The following is a 22,254-nucleotide window of genomic DNA, read 5'->3' as shown; positions in this document are numbered from 1 at the left end:
ATTAATCTTTAATTCAATAAATTCATATAAAATTCAAATTATAACAAAAATATAAAATAAATTCAATTAAAATAAAATAAAAATTTCTATTACATTATACTTCATAATTGAAGTTGGAAAAGAAAAGGAATGTATTAAGTCAATGGTAGCAATAATAATTCTAAATCATTTTATTATCTTTTTTCTAACTATCTCGAAATGCTATTGTCATTTGCTTGTTGTTGATAATCTTCAAAAGGATCTGACTTATGATACCAAAGGAAGAGAAGGTTAGTTATTAATTTCAATTTTATATTATTTAGTACATTTTTTACAAGTATTGGGGGCAAGTTTATAAGTAAAAGTGTAGAGATTTTTTTTATAAATATTCTTACAACCAAAATTTATTCCGAGGACGCAGCCTCTCGACCCCTATTTGTTCATATTGTTTATCGTTATACGTTTCACAAATATATTCGGGGTCCAAGGGTGCAACGCCCCCTGGCAAGGTAGCGCCCCCCGTGGGCTTAACATGGATCCACCCCTGAATTTAATATTTGAATTTGAACCCATTTCTATTATGTCAAGTTTAAATAAGCATTGTGGAATGCATTACGAGTAATTTCATATGAATTAGACTTATATTTCTCAAAGAAAAAAAAATGCTAGAGGATGCATGGGATTGAGAATTTAGAGGAATTTTTATAGTTTTGTAAATTTTCTTAATTATTTTTAACTCTTTATTCAGTATTTATTTTGTCTTTTAATGTAGTATATAAATTTATTAAATCCTTATATTTAATATTTGATCTATATTATATTATTTAAAGTTTTTTTCAAATAAAAAAAGCTTCATTATTCAGGAATTTTTTATATTTTAAATAATAATACTTTAACACAAAAACACTAATTTTATAAAAAAAAAAATTAATGTTGTATTTGCATTCAAGTAATTAAATATTAAATAAGTTATTAATCCAATTGATTACAAATACAAAGAGTCTTTAGTCTTACAAATATAACCAATGACCTAGATTAAGAACAGCTTTTTAAAAAAGCTTTTTGTTCCTGAAGAACTTGTTTCGACTTATAAGATTTTTTTCTTCATTTCAATCATTCACCGAGCTAATTGTCGACCTCGTTTTTCGTTAGAGCGCCCTCGAGGATCTTTGAGCGATTTAATCGAACCTCGTTGAGTCCAATTCGAGCTCGAATCGACTCGAATTGAGTCGGATTAGGCTCGACTATGTTCAATTAGGCTCGTTTAATTTATCTTGGTTGCGTTGTGCCTGATTTGATTTAAATTGATGTTGATTTTGAGTTCAATTTTGTGCGATTAAATTCGTTGAACTAGCTTGAACCCAAACTAACTCAAGTTGAGCCGAATTTGGACTCTAGTCTAGCCAGATTTAGCCCAATTTAATTCCACTAAAGTCCATCGACTTTATTAACAATTCAAATTGATTTTATAAATCCAGATGATTTTGAATCTCTCCGTCTCCGAAATTCAAAACTGCCGCGGCTGCCGTACTTCAGTCGCGTGATCACCTGCATTCGTCGGGGCCTGGGATAAAGATCTGAGAGGCACAGTGCCATTTTGAGGAGTCTGAGCAGAGCAGAACGGGGCTTCTCGAGGACAGAGACATCGGGGCTCTCTCCGAAGAAAAAACGAATTGAGCAAGCTTTTCGACTCTGGAGCGGATCGGACTCAAGTATTCGTATTCTACGTCCCTCACGATCCTCAACTAACCTCACTCTCTAGCTGCTCCATGGTTCTTCTGCTCTGTTCCGATCTCCATTAATCCTGACTCCGGAAACCGAACTATTTGGTAACTATTTCTTCTACTTTCTTTTGATCCATGATTGATTGATTTCTTTGAGCGTTTTTTTTTTTCCGAGTTTGTTGTGGATTTTTTGTTTATTTGGGTAGGAACTAGGAAGGCGATCTGATTTGAACGGTCTTGATGCCTCTCTTTGGCTTTGAGACAAGTCGGGATTTGCATGATTAACTTTTAGATGAGAGCTTCTTGGCTTCTTCCATCTTCGATCAACTTCTTCCGTCTTGGCGCCTGAACTCTGAAGGTAAGTATTTATTTTAGTTTTCTTATATTTCTTTATTAGATTTGTTTTGCCTTTTATTTTAGATTTAGTTTTACTTTTCTTACTTTTCTAAATTAGATTTTGTTCGTTGTTCATAATTTTGTATTTTTTTGTTTAGTATAAAAAAAATGTAGTTTGTTGCATGATTAATTTTGAGTTTTTTTTTTTTTTGTTTTATAAATTAGATTTCGTTCATTCTTTATAGTTTTGTATTTCTGTTTAGGATAAAAAAAAATCAGTAGTTTGTTGCATGCTTAATTTTTAGTTTTGTTATTTTCTAAACTAGATTTTGTTCACTGTTTACATTATATTGGCGGTATTCTTCCTAGTGTAATTCAGCTTGTCTACACAGACCTTGGGTTGGGTTTCTCATTCGATTTTGAAATAAATGAAGGCAGGAGATATTTAAGAGCCTTTTTTTCAGTTAGGTAAGATCGTAATATGAAAGTTGCGAGCACCTCCTCATACTTTAATAAATCATGTGATCAAATATATAGTTCACTGACAGTGCTTAGTGTTTTATGCAAGATCAATATGCTTTTATGTATTTTGTATTCATAGTCTTAATGTTCTATGCATCAAATTGTATAAAAGTTATGTGAACTTTGAAATAATGTTTTTTTTAGTAAAAGTAAAATTATTCAATATGATGGATGTTGAGTATTTATCTCCCATTACATAAGAAATGAGATTTCATTTATGCAGATTTTGATTCCTAATGGGAAGGAATTTGTGTATATGTGAATAATTTTTGTAGGAAATCGAAGGTCATTTTATGCATGTATATGTAAATTTTGTAAATGACACCTCATTTGCCATGTTCAATAATTACAAACACCATATGCAATTTATAATTCTCGTACTAATCATAGTTGAATAGTCGCATTCTATCTATCATGTGTACAACAACGTTAATAAAGTTTCACACTTGTAGTTTGTTTGCATTTCAAGAAACATGAATAGAGAAAAAGTTTGTTATATGTGAATTGTGCTTTATGTAGGTTGGAATATTTCTTGAATTTTGAAGAGTAAATTGGCATCAAACTTTCTTTTCTATGACTGCAACTTAGATTGAGATGTTCGTTTGTCACTTGATTTGAACAAGTATAATTTTATTCCTCATTTATGATGCAGAATATTGACCATTAAAAGAGACTATAATACTAAGTTAAATGTTGCAGAGAAGAGGATGCTAGGTGGATGAGTGTTTTTACCCTTAGAGATAGGATACGAAATGAGCATATACGTGAAAAGGTTGGAGTTGCTCCCATGGAAGATAATATAAGAGAGAGTCGTCTTAGATGGTTTGATTACGTAAATCGACGGCCTTCCGATGACCTGGTTAGGAAAGTAGAGGTATTGAATTTGACTTATATTAAGAAAGGTAGAGGTAGACCTAAAAAGACTTGGTTAGAAAATATTAGAAATGATCTTTCTTTATTAAATTTAAATGAGAATTTGACTTTAAGAGGACACAATAGAGAAAAAAGGATTCATGTAGCCAACCCCACGCAGTGGGACAAGCTTGTTGTTGTTGTGCTAATTGAGTTGATAAATTTGAGAAAAGACAATTGTTAATGAATAATTAAATCAATTGGAAGAATTGAATTCATGTGTGATCTTCAAAAAGAAGCATCGCTACTAATATATATCTTCATAAATATTTTGCCCAATACTGCCGTTGTCAGGTCCTGAGTATTAGATAAGAAAAGTGGAGGCTTGTATTAGGTAGTCGACATCAAGCGTAAAATTTGTTTAATAATCATGACATGAATCATTTAATATATTATGTTAAAATTAGGCCATTTCTTAGAAGCGACGCTTTGTATAGCTTGAACAGTAGCCGATGTACCAACGCCCAGGTGTAGTGTTAAATGAGCAAGGGTTTCCACATCATGGATGGATATGGGCAAAAACGCTAGTCTATGAAACTAAAATTAGGATATGAACTTGGAATATAAATACCCTTATAGGTAAATTAATGAAATTTATAGATATTATAATTCATAGTAAAATAAATATTCTATGCATTCATGAAACTAAACAGGTTGGAGAGAAGGCTAAGGAGATTGATAGTTTAAGATTTAAGCTTTAGTATTATGGTAAAAGTCGTATTATAAATGTTGTAATTGTGATTATAGATAAGAGTTTAAAGAATAATATTATAAAATTTAATAGAATTGAATATATAATTATAGATTTAAAGATTATTGTTAATGCTAAGATTAGTAATATTATTAGTGCTTATGCTCCTCAAATAGATTTAGATATAAGTTCAAAATTTAAATTATGGAATGACTTAGAAAAATAATACAAAAGATATCTCTTAAAGAATTTTTTTTTTTGTTGAAGTAGATTTAAATGGACAAGTTAGAAGAGAGGTAGATGATTTTAAAAGCATTCATAATGGTTATTGTTTGAGAAATTATTCTGTGCGGAGATCGGACGGTGAGAATCATCCAGATTTGCTGTATTTTTATTATCTTTTGCCATGCTTTTGCAAATACTAAGGAAAAGTCAAGCAAATATTCAGTTGTGAATGCATTTTTAGAAAAGATTTCATAGCCACAATTTGACAAATTATGGGAACAAATGCTGCTCGAAGCTCAACTTGATGCCTTCAAACTTTTTCCAAAGAATGCAAAGAAGCATGGATAAATTATAAGATTATAGCAAACATTTGGTTCCTGGTTGTCAATTTTCCCTAAGCTTATATCCCTTATGAGCTTAGAAAGTTAATTTACATATTATTTTATCATATGTAAGGTAAGTAAATTTAGAGTAGGTTTCCATCATTTGTCTTTGCAAGTTATTGTTGTATGGAATTTTCCACAGTTTTTTACAATTTGGGTGCATTTTAATTGCCAAATATATTCAACTAATATAAATGATAGAAGCACTGAATGTCACAACTTTGGCAAGAATTTTAATAATTCTTATGAAAATCTAAAGTTGTGTCAATACAAAATATCTAGGTATTAAACTATGAATAAGAAGAAAGAGAATAAAATGGCAAGAAGAAATTGTGACACAAGAAGGAAAACTCTCTTACACGCTCTACCTCTATATATGTCTCTCTTGTTACAAGTAAAAATTGATGTGTGGAGAAGCCATTGAATATTTAATTTAAAGATAATATCTCTAAATAAGTTGTACACTCAAACATAGTTGTTTGCAATAAAAATCAAATGTTTCTATTGAGTTCTACTATATCGTATTCTTTTACATTGTTCTTATTCTACACGCTCGGCATTTTTTATCTGTTTCAACATAGTTCAGTCGATAGTACTTTCACACCATGGATCCAATGATGCCATTATTGTATGTTAAGAGTGTTTGTGATGATAGAGGAAAAAATGATCCTCTTACATTGAATGAAAATTTTGCATATACATGTAAATAAATTAAGAACAATTCATAAGTGTCATGAGATTTTTGGATAAAGTAAAACTCATATTGATTAATTTCTTATAAGAAAAATAGATCATATATATTTCAAAGATTGTAACATTATTTCAAGTGAAAGTTTTTGTACTCAACCTCGTTTATTAGTTTTGGACTTTAAGATGAAGGGTTAGAAAATAATAAATAAAATAAAATATTGTTCTAGGATTAGAATAGAGCATTTAAAAAATATTAACAAAAATATTTTTGAAAGTAAGATACTAGATTTTAAGATTTTGTCTATACATGATTAAGTTAATGTTATGTGAAAAAAATAGTTAGTGATAATAAGCATGTTGCAAAATATATGATTGGATTATCAAAGGAAAAAACTCCTAAAATTAAAAATAATTGATGGTGGAATTAAAATTTTAAGAAAAGGAAAAAAAATAAAATATTTGTTATTAAAATTGGTTAATATATAAAAATTCTGCTAATTGGGAAAGATATAAAGATGCCCATAAAGAGTTTAATAAAGCAATATGCGATATAAATATTTTAGCTTTTTATGATTTATATAATATTTCTATTATGTCAAGTTTAAATAAGCATTGTGGAATGCATTACGAGTAATTTCATATGAATTAGACTTATATTTCTCAAAGAAAAAAAAATGCTAGAGGATGCATGGGATTGAGAATTTAGAGGAATTTTTATAGTTTTGTAAATTTTCTTAATTATTTTTAACTCTTTATTCAGTATTTATTTTGTCTTTTAATGTAGTATATAAATTTATTAAATCCTTATATTTAATATTTGATCTATATTATATTATTTAAAGTTTTTTTCAAATAAAAAAAGCTTCATTATTCAGGAATTTTTTATATTTTAAATAATAATACTTTAACACAAAAACACTAATTTTATAAAAAAAAAATTAATGTTGTATTTGCATTCAAGTAATTAAATATTAAGTAAGTTATTAGTCCAATTGATTACAAATACAAAGAGTCTTTAGTCTTACAAAGCTTCATTATTCAGGAATTTTTCCTGAAGAACTTGTTTCGACTTATACGATTTCTTTCTTCATTTCAATCATTCACCGAGCTAATTGTCGACCTCGTTTTTCGTTAGAGCGCCCTCGAGGATCTTTGAGCGATTTAATCGAACCTCGTTGAGTCCAATTCGAGCTCGAATCGACTCGAATTGAGTCGGATTAGGCTCGACTATGTTCAATTAGGCTCGTTTAATTTATCTTGGTTGCGTTGTGCCTGATTTGATTTAAATTGATGTTGATTTTGAGTTCAATTTTGTGCGATTAAATTCGTTGAACTAGCTTGAACCCAAACTAACTCAAGTTGAGCCGAATTTGGACTCTAGTCTAGGCAGATTTAGCCCAATTTAATTCCACTAAAGTCCATCGACTTTATTAACAATTCAAATTGATTTTATAAATCCAGATGATTTCGAATCTCTTCGTCTCCGAAATTCAAAACTGCCGCGGCTGCAGTACTTCAGTCGCGTGATCACCTGCATTCGTCGGGGCCTCGGATAAAGATCTGAGCGGCACAGTGCCATTTTGAGGAGTCTGAGCAGAGCAGAACCGGGCTCTCTCCGAAGAAAAAACGAATAGAGCAAGCTTTTCGACTCTGGAGCGGGGCGGACTCAAGTATTCGTATTCTACGTCCCTCACGATCCTCAACTGACCTCACTCTCTAGCTGCTCCATGGTTCTTCTGCTCTGTTCCGATCTCCATTAATCCTGACTCTGGAAACCGAACTATATGGTAACTATTTCTTCTACTTTCTTTTGATCCATGATTGATTGATTTCTTTGAGCGTTTTTTTTTTCTGAGTTTGTTGTGGATTTTTTGTTTCTTTGGGTAGGAACTAGGAAGGCGATCTGATTTGAACGGTCTTGGTGCCTCTCTTTGGCTTTGAGACAAGTCGGGATTTGCATGATTAACTTTTAGATGAGAGCTTCTTGGCTTCTTCCATCTTCGATCAACTTCTTCCGTCTTGGCGCCTGAACTCTGAAGGTAAGTATTTATTTTAGTTTTCTTATATTTCTTTATTAGATTTGTTTTGCCTTTTATTTTAGATTTAGCTTTACTTTTCTTAGTTTTCTAAATTAGATTTTGTTCGTTGTTCATAATTTTGTATTTTTTTGTTAAGTATAAAAAAAATGTAGTTTGTTACATGATTAATTTTGAGTTTTTTTTTTATAAATTAGATTTCGTTCATTGTTTATAGTTTTGTATTTCTGTTTAGGATAAAAAAAAATCAGTAGTTTGTTGCATGCTTAATTTTTAGTTTTCTTATTTTCTAAATTAGATTTTGTTCACTGTTTACATTATATTAGCGGTATTCTTCCTAGTGTAATTCACCTTGTCTACACAAACCTTGGGTTGGGCTTCTCATTCGATTTTGAAATAAATGAAGGCAGGAGATATTTAAGAGCCTTTTTTAGATTTTTTTTTTAACTTATGATTTAGTAATTAATACTTTTTTTAAGAAAAGAGTTGAGCATCTTATCACTTATAAGAGTGGATAAAGTAAAACTCATATTGATTAATTTCTTATAAGAAAAATAGATCATATAAATTTCAAAGATTGTAACATTATTTCAAGTGAAAGTTTATGAGCTTAACATCGTTTATTAGTTTTGGACTTTAAGATGAAGGGTTAGAAAATAACAAATAAAATAAAATATTGTTCTAGGATTAGATGAGAGCATTTAAAAAATATTAACAAAAATATTTTTGAAAGTAAGATATTAGATCTTAAGATTTTGTCTATGCATGAAGAAGTTAATGTTATGTGAAAAAAATAATTAGTGATAATAAGCATGTTGCAAAAGAAATGATTGGATTATCAAAGGAAAAAACTTCTAAAAGTAAAAATAATTGATGGTGGAATTAAAATTTTAAGAAAAGGTAAAAAATTAAAATATTTGTTATTCAAATTGGTTTATATATAAAAATTCTGCTAATTGGGAAAGATATAAAGATGCCCATAAAGAATTTAAGAAAGCAATATGCGATATAAATATTTTAGCTTTTTATGATTTATATAATAGTAGTTTTGTTGCCAGTGCATTAAATGCACGTAAATAAAAAATTAAAAATAAAATTCATATTAAAAATATTTATACTATATTATCATTATTATAAATAAATAAACTTCTAACTTTAAAATGTTATAATTATTATTTAGATTACTATAACTGTTAATTTTTTTGAATTATACTATAACTAATAAATATATTAGATTAACTGTGATGAATTAGAAGTTAATTTAATAATATCATTCCTCATTCATTCCATTGCAACTGGAGAATTAAATGATAATGGATAAAGGAGTGATAGTGTGATCTAAAGCTCAGTAACTATATTATTGTCTTTATTTCTACGATAAATTTATTAAAAAAAATCTATAATTACTTTGTTTATGAAAAATATATAATAAAAAACTAATGTTTGACATAATAAAATGTTTGTTGATACAAATTTGGAACTCATTTTAAAACTAAGTCTCTTATTTGTCGAGAAAGTTAATCCAACATTTTCATTATTTAATCAAATTTATCTTATGATTTTTTATTCCTAAAAAATCATCACACATAGTCTTTTGATTTCTAATTATCCAACTAATATTCAATATGTTGCACATGTTTAGATTGTCTTTGACATTAACATCATAATGCAAAAAAATTCATAAAAATATAACGCAAAAGATATTACAAATATTATATTATATGCAACAAATAACATATTCTTGACTGCAATAGAATTAATGTACCTATAAAAAATCACTTGAATAACACTTTCCTCTAACTCTTATATTTTTATGCACTTGAATATAAATTTTTTTTGCATCCAAAATGTCTCAATATAAATTTAGTTAAAATGATTTAAGAACTTTAAATTTAGTAATGAGTATAATAATAACAGTGGAAAATACATGTCAATAGTAATCATTGTAAATAAAAACTAATAAAGTGACGCTTTCGTGCCATAGCAGACAAAATATAATAGAAGCTCAAATTGTTCTTATAGAATTATATAAATATTCACAAGTGATTCAAAATTAATAGGAATGAACATAATTTAAAAACATTATAGCAAGAGAATAAATGCTTTTATAAAACTTTAGCCAATGAAAAATGAATTCCATTATAAAATGTACATTCATGAGAAAATAAATCACATCTCTATTTTATTGATCAATATATTTCAAAAACCATTTAACAATAATACAAAATTCATATCATATAAAAGGTGGATCACATGGCAGAAAATAGCTCAGGAAAGTGTAGTATCAAAAAATAATCAATGATTATAAATCTTATAATACCATATGCTTCAAATGACCCAACAAATTTAAAACAGTTATGAGAAAAACAACACAAAATTAGCTAAAATAATTATACTACAAGAAAACCTTCATTATCTTAATAACTCTGAAAATTATGTCATAATTTCATTAAAGAACTTCCAATTATTTATTAAAAAACTATTAACTACTATTATATTGAAATAATATGTCCATTCCATTCCAAAGAGTTGCATACATGCACCAAGATTTATCATTAAAATTGTTAATAAGTTTGAGCAAAAAAAAAAAAAAAGAAGCATTTGAATAATAAAATTTATAATCAAAGATTAATTTGATTAAAATTATAGCTAACCACCTAATCAACGCACTATATAACAACATATTGAACATCCAAAATCAACCACAACAAAATAAATCCTACTATCATATTTACTAAACGACAATAATACTTAAAGAAAACCAAAGGGTTAATGATTACATTTCAACCATGGCTATCGATGTTGATGTTTTTATTTATGAATGATTTATATTAAAACTATATAAAATGTTATTATTTTTTGTGAAATAAAATTTTGGTTATTAGATTTATAGGTCAAACTTAATCATAAATTTTTTTTTGCTATTTGAATAAATAAGATGAAATTATAGAAATGTATTAACTATTTTTTTTTACTCAAGTTACTCCAACATCTCAATGAAAATTTATAATAAATATTTTAAATTTAGAAGAATATTATCTAATAAATAGTTTAAAAAATTCTGATAATAAGCAAAACATTACAAAATCAACACCATTTTTAAACTCCACGAACCTTAACATATTTCATATATAACCATTTCATTTTGGTACAAAATGAGTTTTTGAAATCATGAATTTTCAAAACAAATTTATATATATATTTGTTTTTAATGATAATTTTTAGTGGTTAGGATATTATAATATTAGTATTTATTTGACAATTTAATTTTCTTTGAAAGTTGTTTATGTCATTGAAATGTCTGATAATATCTGCATCTTTAGCAGGTTAATTATTTATTTCTTTACTATTTAAGGTATTAGCGCTAATAAACAACTCTTATTTAAATTTATGAAAGCACATGAAGTGAAAACACTAATATATTCAAGCATATGTGCAACTTATGAACAGTTTAAGAATATGCTTATTAAAAATTATAAAAATCCTAATATACAAAATCAATCAATGCATATATGCAAACATAAATTTATAAATTTTTTATATTAGAATAATTTTATAAAGAATATTAGTTAATTTTTTAATCAAGAATAATAGAGAGTCAATCAAAACAATCGAATGAAAACCACTGTGAAACTAAGAATAAAAGCATGTTACAATGATGCAATAAATAACACAATAAATAAGTATGTCTCATAGAATATTTTTGGTTTATTAATGCATAGGCAATTAACACAAAATAGAACATACAAAAGAAGTAATAAAATGAGCATTCCGAAATTCCAAGTGTCAAATATTGCATCAACGACTGAACAAATTACATACAATTATAAAATTTCACATTGTTTTGTAAGTTAAACATTTGAGCCATCAGTTGCTAAGATGTAGACATAATAAAAATATCATGACCTTTGAAAAAAGAATAGCAACTCTTATCAAGTATTCTTTATTCAAAAAACAAAAAATAGCAATATGCAACTGTATGTTATGTTTATAGTACTAGTCTTAGTATTTGCAAACTTATATAAGTGGTTTAGAACTTAAAAGAATAGCAACTCTTATCAAGAGAGGTAATTGGACTATTATCCCTTTTACAATATAATAGTTATTATCCGTAAACATTTAATACCAGTCATCTATTTCTATATTCTAGCTATTTGGAAGGACAAAAGCTACAAAAATTGCAAATCTTGCGCACATTTCAATCATTTGTTTTATTTTCAAGATTATTTGTTGTTGACCTCGTTTTTATTTTGTTTTGCCCTCGAGTGTGTTCGATCGAGTCGATTAGCTCTCGTCAAGCCTAATTCGAGTTAAATTGAAGACGAGTCGGGTCTAATTTCATTAAATTAGTGTGATCGGACCGAATTGAGCCCAAATCTACTCAATTCGAGTCAAGACAAGTTTGATTTTGAATCCAAACCTAGCCCAAATCAGTCGTGTTTAATTTCTATTGAGGCCTATTTGATTTGCTTAACCAAACCTGAAGTCTTTGGTTAACAGAAGCTGCAGTCCGTGATAGCCTGTTTTGAAGCAAGTGTCGTTACCAAGAGGATATGGAGGAAGTCTTCTTTTTTCGCACATAAGGAAATCGATGCAGAGGTCGCACTCGCTCTGCTCCTCTGTACGCACGCCCCAGCAATACAAAGGTCTTCGGCTTCTCTGGAGTCGGACAGACAGAACTCTACCATTTCTCTCCAGATTTTTCGGACCGCTCTCCCTCTTCATCGTCTCTCGCAGCGTTCGCAGAAGCCAGGAGCGGAACCCCTTCCTCTTCCGGCCTCTCCCATTCGGACCTTCCCTCTCTCCCGCTCGGTCTCCCTCTCGCATCCTAGCCGAAGCCGGTTATTTCGCTACCTTGTTTCATACGTTCGCTTGCCCTAGCTTCGTCTTCTCCGTGGAACCCTTCGGTAATGTTTCGCCTGTCGCATTTCAGTTTTTTTTTTTTTTTTTTTTTTTTTTTTTTTTTTTTTATGGAAAACAAATGGAACCTTTGAACCTTCCGGAAACGGTCGTCCCGGTATCCGTCGAAGCTACTCTCCCTCTCAACTTCGCCTCTCCCATTGCAGTTTTTTTGGAAGACACATGAAGCCATTGTACCCTTTGCAAACGGTCTTCCCCGGTGGGTAACCGTCGAAGCTACTCTCCTTGTTTTCGTTTATTTGATATAACTATCCTCACCTGTTTTCGCATTTAGTTTCTTGATCTCTAGTCTTTCGACTTCAAAGGATCTGTACTCTTTTGCTTCAAATATAAGGTAAATAATTTATACGTGCTTAATTGCTTTTGTATATTTTGATTTGATTGCTTCTTATATAGTTATATTTTGATTTTATATTTTGATTTCTGCTTTTGTATATTTTCAATTTTCTCCTTATGAATATACTGTTTTGTTAGGTTTCCTAGCTCCTCTAATCAGTTCAACATTCTGCCTGTCCTATAGTTCATATGCTCGTCTCTATTAGACTTTCTATCTTCATAAATTGACAAATATCCAAGCTATTTAACTAGACTTTATATCTTCATAAATTGACAAATGTCCAAGCTTTTTAGTTAAATTTCCTAGCTCTTTAGTTAAAAAATTGACAAATATCCTACTTGAACAACACTTATACCTTCATAACAGGTTTTTCTTTTGAGATCATCAACATAAATAAAGTAAATTCTTTATGCAACTTACTATAAGCATAATTAGAAAAACTTCATGACATTTCTGGAGCAAAAAAGAAAATATATTATCGTAATATATTCAATTTGATTATAAGTTTGCTAAAATTGGATTCTGGATAGTCTTAAATTTAATTTTAGAAGTTTTCAATTCATATTCCCTAATTCATTGTAGTCATGAAAGCTAATCTTATTAAACTCCAATGCCCTCAGCATTGAAACTTGGTATTGTGATAAGCTTGTTGTTAATAATCGGCCAGTTCACATACAATAAAATAACATGCTAATCAAGAAGTGCAATGGAACAATGCAAAACAAAATTAACTTACAGTAATGGAATCCATAATATTTGCTTCATAGGATTTTTCAGTATATGCAATATTAAATTTGTCAATACATTTGTCTAAACTAAATATTGCAGCTACAAAAAGTTTGAGTTGCAAAACTTTATCCAAATGTAGATACCATCATCTTCCATCAAGAAAGTTCACCAAGAATATCTCTTCTGACATTTAGATAGGCCTCCAAACAATTATGTAGTTAGAAATTATGAAAAATCAAAGACAATATTTTATGTATAACATTCATCAAGCATACATTGATGATAAATCTTATACAATCATGAGATAAAAAACATCATAGTCTACAAAAAAAATTAGAAATAAGCAGGAAAAACCAAGGTTCTGAAAACTGGACCAGACAACGAACCGGAAGAAAGAGAGGTTCACGGTTCGACCGGTTCGATCGGTCGAACCAGGGTCGAACCGGATGACGTAATAAATAATAATATTATTAAAAAAAATTAACAAAATTGATAAAATAATGAAATATAATAACCATATAATTTCATATAAATTATTCTTAATTTATATTACATATTTAGATTTAATTTATAAATATAAATTATTTAAAAACTTAAAACTCTCAATATAAAATTATAAATATAATTAAATGTGTTAATAAAAAATATTTTATTTTGTAATATAAAAATCTTTAGAGTTGAAAAACAGAAAAACTGAAACTTTACAAATTTTTTAACATAAGAATAATTCATTTGATAAAAAATAAAAATTATTAACTAAAAAAATAAAATAAATATTTTACAAAAAAATTAAAAAAATAAATATTATTCAAATCATAAAAATTAATTTTTATATTATAATTTTTACTTGAGCCGCTTAACGAACAAAAATAAATTCACATAAACTTCATAATATATATAATAAAAATATTAAAAAAAAAATTAAATATTAATATTATTAACTTAAAAGATAAACATTATTCATATTATAAAAATTAATTTAAAAAAATTATTAAAAAACTATGTTGTATAGTGTGTATAAGTGTATAACTATATATGAACTTAAAAGTGCTTTTGCTTTGTATAGTTAGTCCCACATCTCTGGAAGGTGGTACTTTGTCTTGTTATATGCCTCTTTTCTTTCTCTCATGACTTAGCGTATAATGTGAAGAAAGAAGATCATGTGAGATGATTAAATTAATTAATTGATTAAGTCTTTAATATTAAAATTTGTAGTTTTATATTAACATTTAGAAGAATTAACATAAATAATTTATTTAATTAATTATAAAAAAATTTGACCGGCCGGTTTTAAAAACGGACCGGTTCACTGGTGAACCCGGGCGGGTTTTGGCCAAACCGGCCGGTTTGAAGAGAATCGGTTTTTAGGTGAACCACTGGCCATACAGCGGTTCACGGTTGACTGGTGAACCGGCCGCGTCCGGTCTGTTTTTAAAGCATTGGGAAAACAAGAAGATTGCAGTTAAAAAAAATATAAATAGATAACTGCATAATATTAACATTACATTGTATATATTAAGCAAGAATGGATAAAAGAATGAATAAAAGAATAAAGAAATAGTTTTTAATTATTATATTGCCATTCAATTCTTAAACAACATTATTATAATTAATTTCAGATAATTATATTTTAATAAAAAACTTAACTTCATATGCCTAAATGTACTCATTTTTCATCCAATTGATGCGAATGATGTGAAGGATTTTTCTTACTATCGAACATGTGTAAGTTTGATTAAAAAAAAAAAAAATTATTTAATTTATTTATTAAGTTATTCATTTTTGCATTTTTTTTATTTTTTCTAACCGCATAGAATCTTTTAAATGCTTCATTGATGCAGATAATGACTGCAGCGCTACTCCTGCAAGCTTTTCCAAATGTTCTTTTATCATGATTTTTGATGTTGCGTTGATTATTGTGAAAGGGAAAATAAATGATTCAGCATAAATTTATGCGTGTTCTAAGCCAAGTAGAGACACTTGCCTTTCAAAATTTATGATGATAATGACTTATATATATATATATATTTTGTTCTGGGATAGATTTTAGCAGTCATATTGAGGCTTTGTTTTAGATGGCTTCTTCACTATTTTTTAAAATAATTTTTTAGAATGAAATTTTGTTGAATTAATTTTTTTTTACTAAAAAGCTATTTTAAAAAGAAATAAAAAACTATCCCAAATAAAGCATAAATCCTTTGAGTATACATTCAACTAATTCAGTTTAAGGATAAGAATAAGAATGGATAAGAGGAGGAGCCCCAACGCCTTATCTTTCACGCGAAGAAACGAAGAGCCGGAATGTAACACCATGGAGTGTTAAGCATTAGAACGAGAAAAACGATGGGGAAGAGGAGAAGCCTTGCCACGTCATCTTTCGTGTGAAGAAACGAAGAGCCGAAAGGTAACGCCACAGAGTTTTAAGCAGTAGAATGAGCAAAGGATGGGAAAGAAGAGGTATCAGGTCTAGTGGAGATAATGTTTATAGAAAATCTTTACCTCTCACCCTTTTACATCACCATAGGATAGTGGAGATAATGTTTTATTTTTTATATACTTCTTTAATCTTTATATGTTAGATATATTTGAAATATCTTCCCTTGCAATTTGAACATATCCTCACCCATATTAGCTTCTATAAAAATTTTAAACTTTGGTTGCCCTATATGGTTCCTATATTCTACGGCTAATTGTTTTTCCTCAAAAACATAGGATTCAACCTTCTAACTAGATTCCTAATTCATATGAACCATTAATTGTATTATTTTTCTTTTTTTTTTAATTATTTGATTTTGATATTTCTAAGAGTCATGATGTTAATTGATGCACTCGGATCAATAAGGACATGAGATAATTTAAAATTGTTTATCTTCATTGAAATGTAAAACAAATAATTATGATATGTGGTTCTTGATAGAAAATTTTCATCTGAAAGTGCAACTCCTAGAACTTTCTTGAAATATAGCACTTCTTCTAATTTTGTTCATACTAACTGAGCCATAGAGATATTTTGGTCAAATAAAGCTTTGATTATAGCCTCCCTCATTTCTTTGAGAGAACCATACAATAATAAATGTTATATTTCACATTATGAACTTCTCTATTTTTAGCATATGAAGTTTAAAGTAGTTCAAGTTGATTTGAAATCTCTAGCATATTTATAATTTGCTTCCATTTATCAGTAGCTAAACCTCATGAATGTAGAAGATTACCATATTTAATGTTAACTTCAACTACGTATTTGTGAGTAGAAATATTAGATTTGTTCGCTTCCTAATCATTGATTCTCTTTAAATTATTCTTTGATAGACCATTTGAAGTTATGACATGCTATATCAGTGATATGAAATACACTATTTGTATATTTATAAATGATTTATACATAACCATAAGAATATAAATTTCTATTATTCTTGAAATAATATTTAAACTTAGATCAACAATAAAAAGCATATTTATGTATAATGTAAGAGTTTCAAATAAATTTATTTTTTTAACATCAATATAACACATGCTAGAAAAATAAATTAGTTATTCAAAATATAAAAAAATATAGCCGTGAAAAAAACTATCTCAAATGCATGTTTGCTTAGAGATGTCAACAAACCATACAACTAAGCATATTCTAAATATTAGAGTGTAAATGAGTCTAATTTAGACATATAAAACTTTAATTCATCTTTTAATTATCCTATAGTGTAATTTTATCATACCATTTTGATGAAGTATAAATTTGATCAATCAGCACATGAACTATTAGAAAAGAAATTTGCTAAAATAGAAATTAAATTCAATATACATATATAGCCAATTTTTATAATAGATCATTCTAATGACATTTAAAAATATTAAATATAACATAGTTTTTAATGATTTATTTCTTGAAATACGAAGCCTGCCGTCGAGCTTGGGTTCAATCACGTGATCTTTTATTTTGGAGAAAAATCAGATGGCTTTAGCAGTAGCAGCCTAGCAGGTGCATGGACCTCTCTGTTTCCTGTATTAAGAAATTGAAGTCTGAAGCAGCACGGGCTGTCCAAGAGGCCTGATGAAGTTTTCTAAGAGATCCAGGAGACTGCCATTTTGATGCTTTAAGCCATAACAGAGCTTCGAAGAATGGGAAAGTCTTCTTGCGGGACCGAACGTGAGACGAGACCCCGAGCTTATCTTCTTCCGCTCGCAAGCCGAAGCCTTTTTCTATTCAGAATCCCTACTCCAGAACTCGGAGACTCTCCCTCTCTCGGTCTCTCTCTCTCTGTTCGCGAAAGGCCAGGCGGAACGCCTTTCACTTCTTCAACAGCAGGTATTTTAAGTGGAAGCATAAAGAAATAAAAATGATTTTTTTTTTCGTTATTGTCTGAGTTTTTGTTTCTCAGGGAAATTCATAGGTTGAATTTGAGAGTGACGAAACCGTCATAAAAGAGAACTATTAGCTGAGGGAAGTCTTAATGAAGAGGGTACTATTAGATTTCTTTATTAATGTTGTATTTTTTACAATACTTGGTCCTACTTTTTTGCTTCTGAACCTTTTTAATTATTTTGCTAAAAAATATAGTAACTAAGGCTAAGATCAACTCCAACCGAATGAGATACGCACGTATGCCGTCCATGAGCTGCTCCACCCAAAGGCCAAACGCGATGCTATATTCACGAGGTGAACAGTGCAACATCACTGTTCACCAACTCAGTTTTTTTAATTCAAAAAACTATGTTATTAAGTATAGGCTTTTACCAGTATGTTTTTTTATTATTAAAACATTCTTTTTTGGTGTTAAAAAATGAAGTTCATTTAGAGATGAGTTGCTAAATCGGCTAGAAAATGTGGGGTTTTGCCTAGATTGTTTAACAATGAGCCTCTCTTGAGTGTTATCGAGCAACTTCCGTAAACAAAATGGTGAGTTATTACTCAAATTAGAGTTAAAGAAGATCATTTTCTACGGAACTTGAAAACAACTTTTGATATAATTCCTCTTTTTCTGTCTTCAGAGGAGACCCCGATCATTTAGAAAATCCTCTTTATTAGCTTCAATGAGACAAAGCATAATTGAATGTAGTGCTTTCGATAATTCAGAACAGATTGCTTCACACTTAGGAGCATCATCATCATCATGCTTTGAAATTAGCCCAAAAACTCTTATTAGGGTTGATATGATATCTAATTTTATACCCGAGAGTCTCCTTTGTGATGTTCAAGGCTTGCTTTTCATTGGAGGATCTCTTTTTAAATACAATAAATATAATGTAAGTTAATAATCTTGTCAGATTATTAATTGCTATTGTTGAATTGATCAATATTGGTGTTTACTTTTTGGTTATAATATTCGTAAGCTGCAATTTCTGGTATTTGTGAGAATTTCATAAATATGTTGTGGCTGCTCATTGCACAAATTTGAACATGTAAATTTGTTTTTAATAGTATTTCCAGACATATTTGAATCCAATTGTAAATTTTGAGCTAACTTCATGTTTTTTGGCTTTCTTTCATATTATATTTTCGATTGTTTATCTGCATTTTCTTCTGCAATTGTAGTAGAGTTTTGACTATATATATTGATCTTTTAAATTATTATGTGGATCTTTTGTTTAAATTATATTTGTAAATTGCTTGCTCAAAAAGCCACAACGAGAATGCTCATATATTTTTTAAAATGAAATGTCTCTTTATGCACTTTCTAACCTAATCACCCCTAATCACACAGCCGCAAAGAAATTCGAGCAGGAGGAGGAGGCTTCGGAGTTCAGTTGGCTGATTCGCGTAGGAGGCTTCGGAGTTGGGAGTTAGCACGACTGCTTGCGGTCGGAAATCTATTTGCTTGGGAGGGGAACGTCCTCCTGCGGCCTGTCGGACATTGGAGTTTTGTCGCGAGTCGCAAGGGTGTCAGGAGATTACGCGATCCTCATCGCGAACACGTCTTGGTCAGATTTGAACTCATGTTGTGCTTGTTATTTTTTTGTTTTATTTTTGATTTTCTTCTTTGATTTTCTTACGGATAAACATCTAGGAAGTTTATGCTCGTTGGGTTGTACGAAATAGAGATTGTGGAAGTAGTTTTAAGATGTGCTCCCTTTGTCGTTCTTGTATAGTTAATTCACGGTTTGAGGTTGTCAGTTGGAAAGGTGGTAAAATACTTCAGTTTTAATCTCATTCACATACTATTTTTTTAGTTGTATTCATATTCATTTTCTTTCGTCAATCTTTGATAATTTATCTTATTTTCTACAGTAAATATTTAATGTACAACAACCAGTAAGACAGGTTGGATAATTTTATTGACAAGATTAATTTAAAAATAATGTCAGTTTTTTTAGATTTCTATTTGACCTTTTTTTCTAATTATTAACTTATGTTTTGTATAAAGAAAATTTTCTATTTTTCTTTCATCTTGCCGTGCATGTTGTCTTTTTTCTTCCACTTTTTCTTAATCATTATATGTTAATTTTAAATTCAGATGATATTCTTGTATTTTCTATTTCATTTTAAATGTCCAAATCACTAAATTTTATATTCCATCATCTTATCTTTAATATGTTTTGCTTACACAATGTAGGCATTTCTTCGTTTATTCTCTGTAGTTTTACCATGCATCCATTTTATTATTCTCATTTTTGCCACATACAACTTGATTGTGAATGGATTTTTTAATACCCAACACTCAATGCTCAAATTCATATAGAATTGATGGTCATATTATAATTATATAAAATTATCTTTGATCCATGATATTTGTTTATTACATAGTACATCTTAGGCGGTTCTCCATATGTTGCTTCATCATATTATTAATTATGTGCAGTTATTGGATGGAGAATGTTTTTTTAATTTTAATGCTTTACATTGAGAAATTTAGATTTTTTAATAAGTTCTTTATTGTTTATTTACTTGAAGGTAACCCTATGATGCATTATAATAAAGGTAAAAGCACTGGACAAAAGCGTTTTTCAGTTCTTCTACATGAGCTTCAAGCAAGTAAGTAGTGAGTACCTATCCTAATTTTATATGCGTTGCATCCATTATCATTATTCATAAGCTTCAAGCATGTTCCAAGGCCAGATGTGTGGAAGAATTTTGGAATCTGCAAGAATTCTATTAGAACTTAGTTTTAGGTTCCCAAATGATTTCTTGAAGGGATTAGGGTTCTTTAATTGTTTTTCAATAAAAAAAACAGCAAGTGTGCTTACTATCCTTGCTCCTAATTGCTGAAAAATATCCATTCTAGTAATATTTTTGGTTTTCTGAATGGGACAACATGTGCTGGATGATCTCATAAAAATTTGATGTCTATTGGAGATATTTCTTGTTTTTTATGAATTAGAAAATCAATTAGACATGTTGATTGTTTATAAACCAAATTGAATTAATTTTTTTATGATTCTAGGATTTACAAGGAATTTGTAGAATTATATCTTGTATTTTAAGTATTTTATTTGAATTAGTTATAAAATTTATAAATTCTATGATAATTCTGGAAACCTCATTAACTTAGAATTAGGGTTTGAAAAAAATTCCATCTAATGAAATTTATAAATTCTATTCCATCATAAGATCACTCTTAGTTAGCTAAAACGCTGCAAATGCTAGAGCTATCAGAGTAATAAAAAATAAATAATTATAAATAGAATCAAAATTTTAAAATTATTAAACAATAAATGAGTATATTAATATTTAATATGAAGATATAAATGAAATCAACACATGAAATCAAACCATAAACTCATTATTCACCAATATAATAGTTATGATCACTCTGTGATAATGCAAAAATATTATGAATAATTCATTTATTAATAAATAATGCTGACAGTCCAATGCATACAAAAGACTCAAAAATGGCCAAAAGAATGCACAATAAGCAAATTTTTTATGTTAAGAAAACATGTTAATCAATACTAAATCAATAGCAATAAGTATGCAATGAGTAATACATCTAATTATAAGAATATTATTTTATTTTCAATATTTATAAATAAAGAACTATGAACAAACAATCAAACCAAAATTATTAATCGCACAAAAAGAAATGTAAAACTCAAAATATAAAAATAGAAAGATCAAACACAAAAGGCAAGTTCCAATCAAGTAAATTCCACATACTTTTTTAGCATTACACACTTGAGATGGAAGAAAAATACATTTCCAACAATACTAAATCAACAAGCTATTAGAACTTCCTATGTTAGGCATTTAAGATGGAAGAAAGAAGCATATCCAACAATACTAAATCAACAATATACGAGAAATTCCTATGTTAAGTATCTAAAATGAAAGAAAACATGTTTTCAACAATAAAGAATTAAGAACCAAAAACAAAAATTAAAAACTAAGAACTAACTGCCAAAACAAAATTGCAAATAGTACAAAAAATAATATAAACACAAACTATAAAAAAAGAAGAAGATAAAAAACAAATGATCTGTCACGATCCGGCTCGGATTTTCGATTTAACGAAGCGGGAACTAAGTCGGACGATAGGATTAAATCACTTCAATTCAAAAGTAAAACAATATTTAAAACATCAATTTTACTCCTTTCTGCATCTGAAGAGCCACTAATACATAATTATAAATTACGTGTTGTCATTTGCATGCCGCCTTTTGTAGACAAATTTTCTCTTTCATCCATTTTTAAATCAGGGAAAACTTACCTGAAACATTTAAATTCATTGTTTGAGTTTACTAAGTAAACTCAGTGGGTTACAAAAATTAATTGACATGCATAACGAAATATATATATATATAAATATATATATAACCTTTGAAATATGCCCATATT

The 22,254-nt window shown here is 28.8% G+C and overlaps 1 long non-coding RNA gene across 4 annotated transcripts; it reads left to right on the top strand.

The window, feature by feature from the left end:
* Positions 1-12,029: 12,029 nt before the first annotated feature.
* Positions 12,030-22,248, top strand: LOC110095738. Of its 4 annotated transcripts, none has more exons than XR_003701797.1 (8): positions 12,030-12,405; positions 12,565-12,617; positions 12,693-12,752; positions 17,379-17,787; positions 17,861-17,941; positions 18,040-18,138; positions 19,184-19,400; positions 20,371-22,248. It is a non-coding gene; the product is annotated as an uncharacterized LOC110095738 (long non-coding RNA). The 4 variants fall into 4 exon arrangements; XR_003701798.1 differs by having other exon boundaries at positions 12,031-12,405; positions 17,434-17,787; XR_002302997.2 differs by lacking the exon at positions 18,040-18,138 and having other exon boundaries at positions 12,031-12,405.
* Positions 22,249-22,254: the final 6 nt, after the last annotated feature.

The sequence above is a fragment of the Dendrobium catenatum genome, unplaced genomic scaffold (assembly GCF_001605985.2).
Source record: "Dendrobium catenatum unplaced genomic scaffold, ASM160598v2 fragScaff_scaffold_116, whole genome shotgun sequence".
In the NCBI taxonomy this organism is placed as follows: domain Eukaryota; kingdom Viridiplantae; phylum Streptophyta; class Magnoliopsida; order Asparagales; family Orchidaceae; genus Dendrobium; species Dendrobium catenatum.
This window is presented reverse-complemented; position numbering and strand designations above follow the sequence as displayed.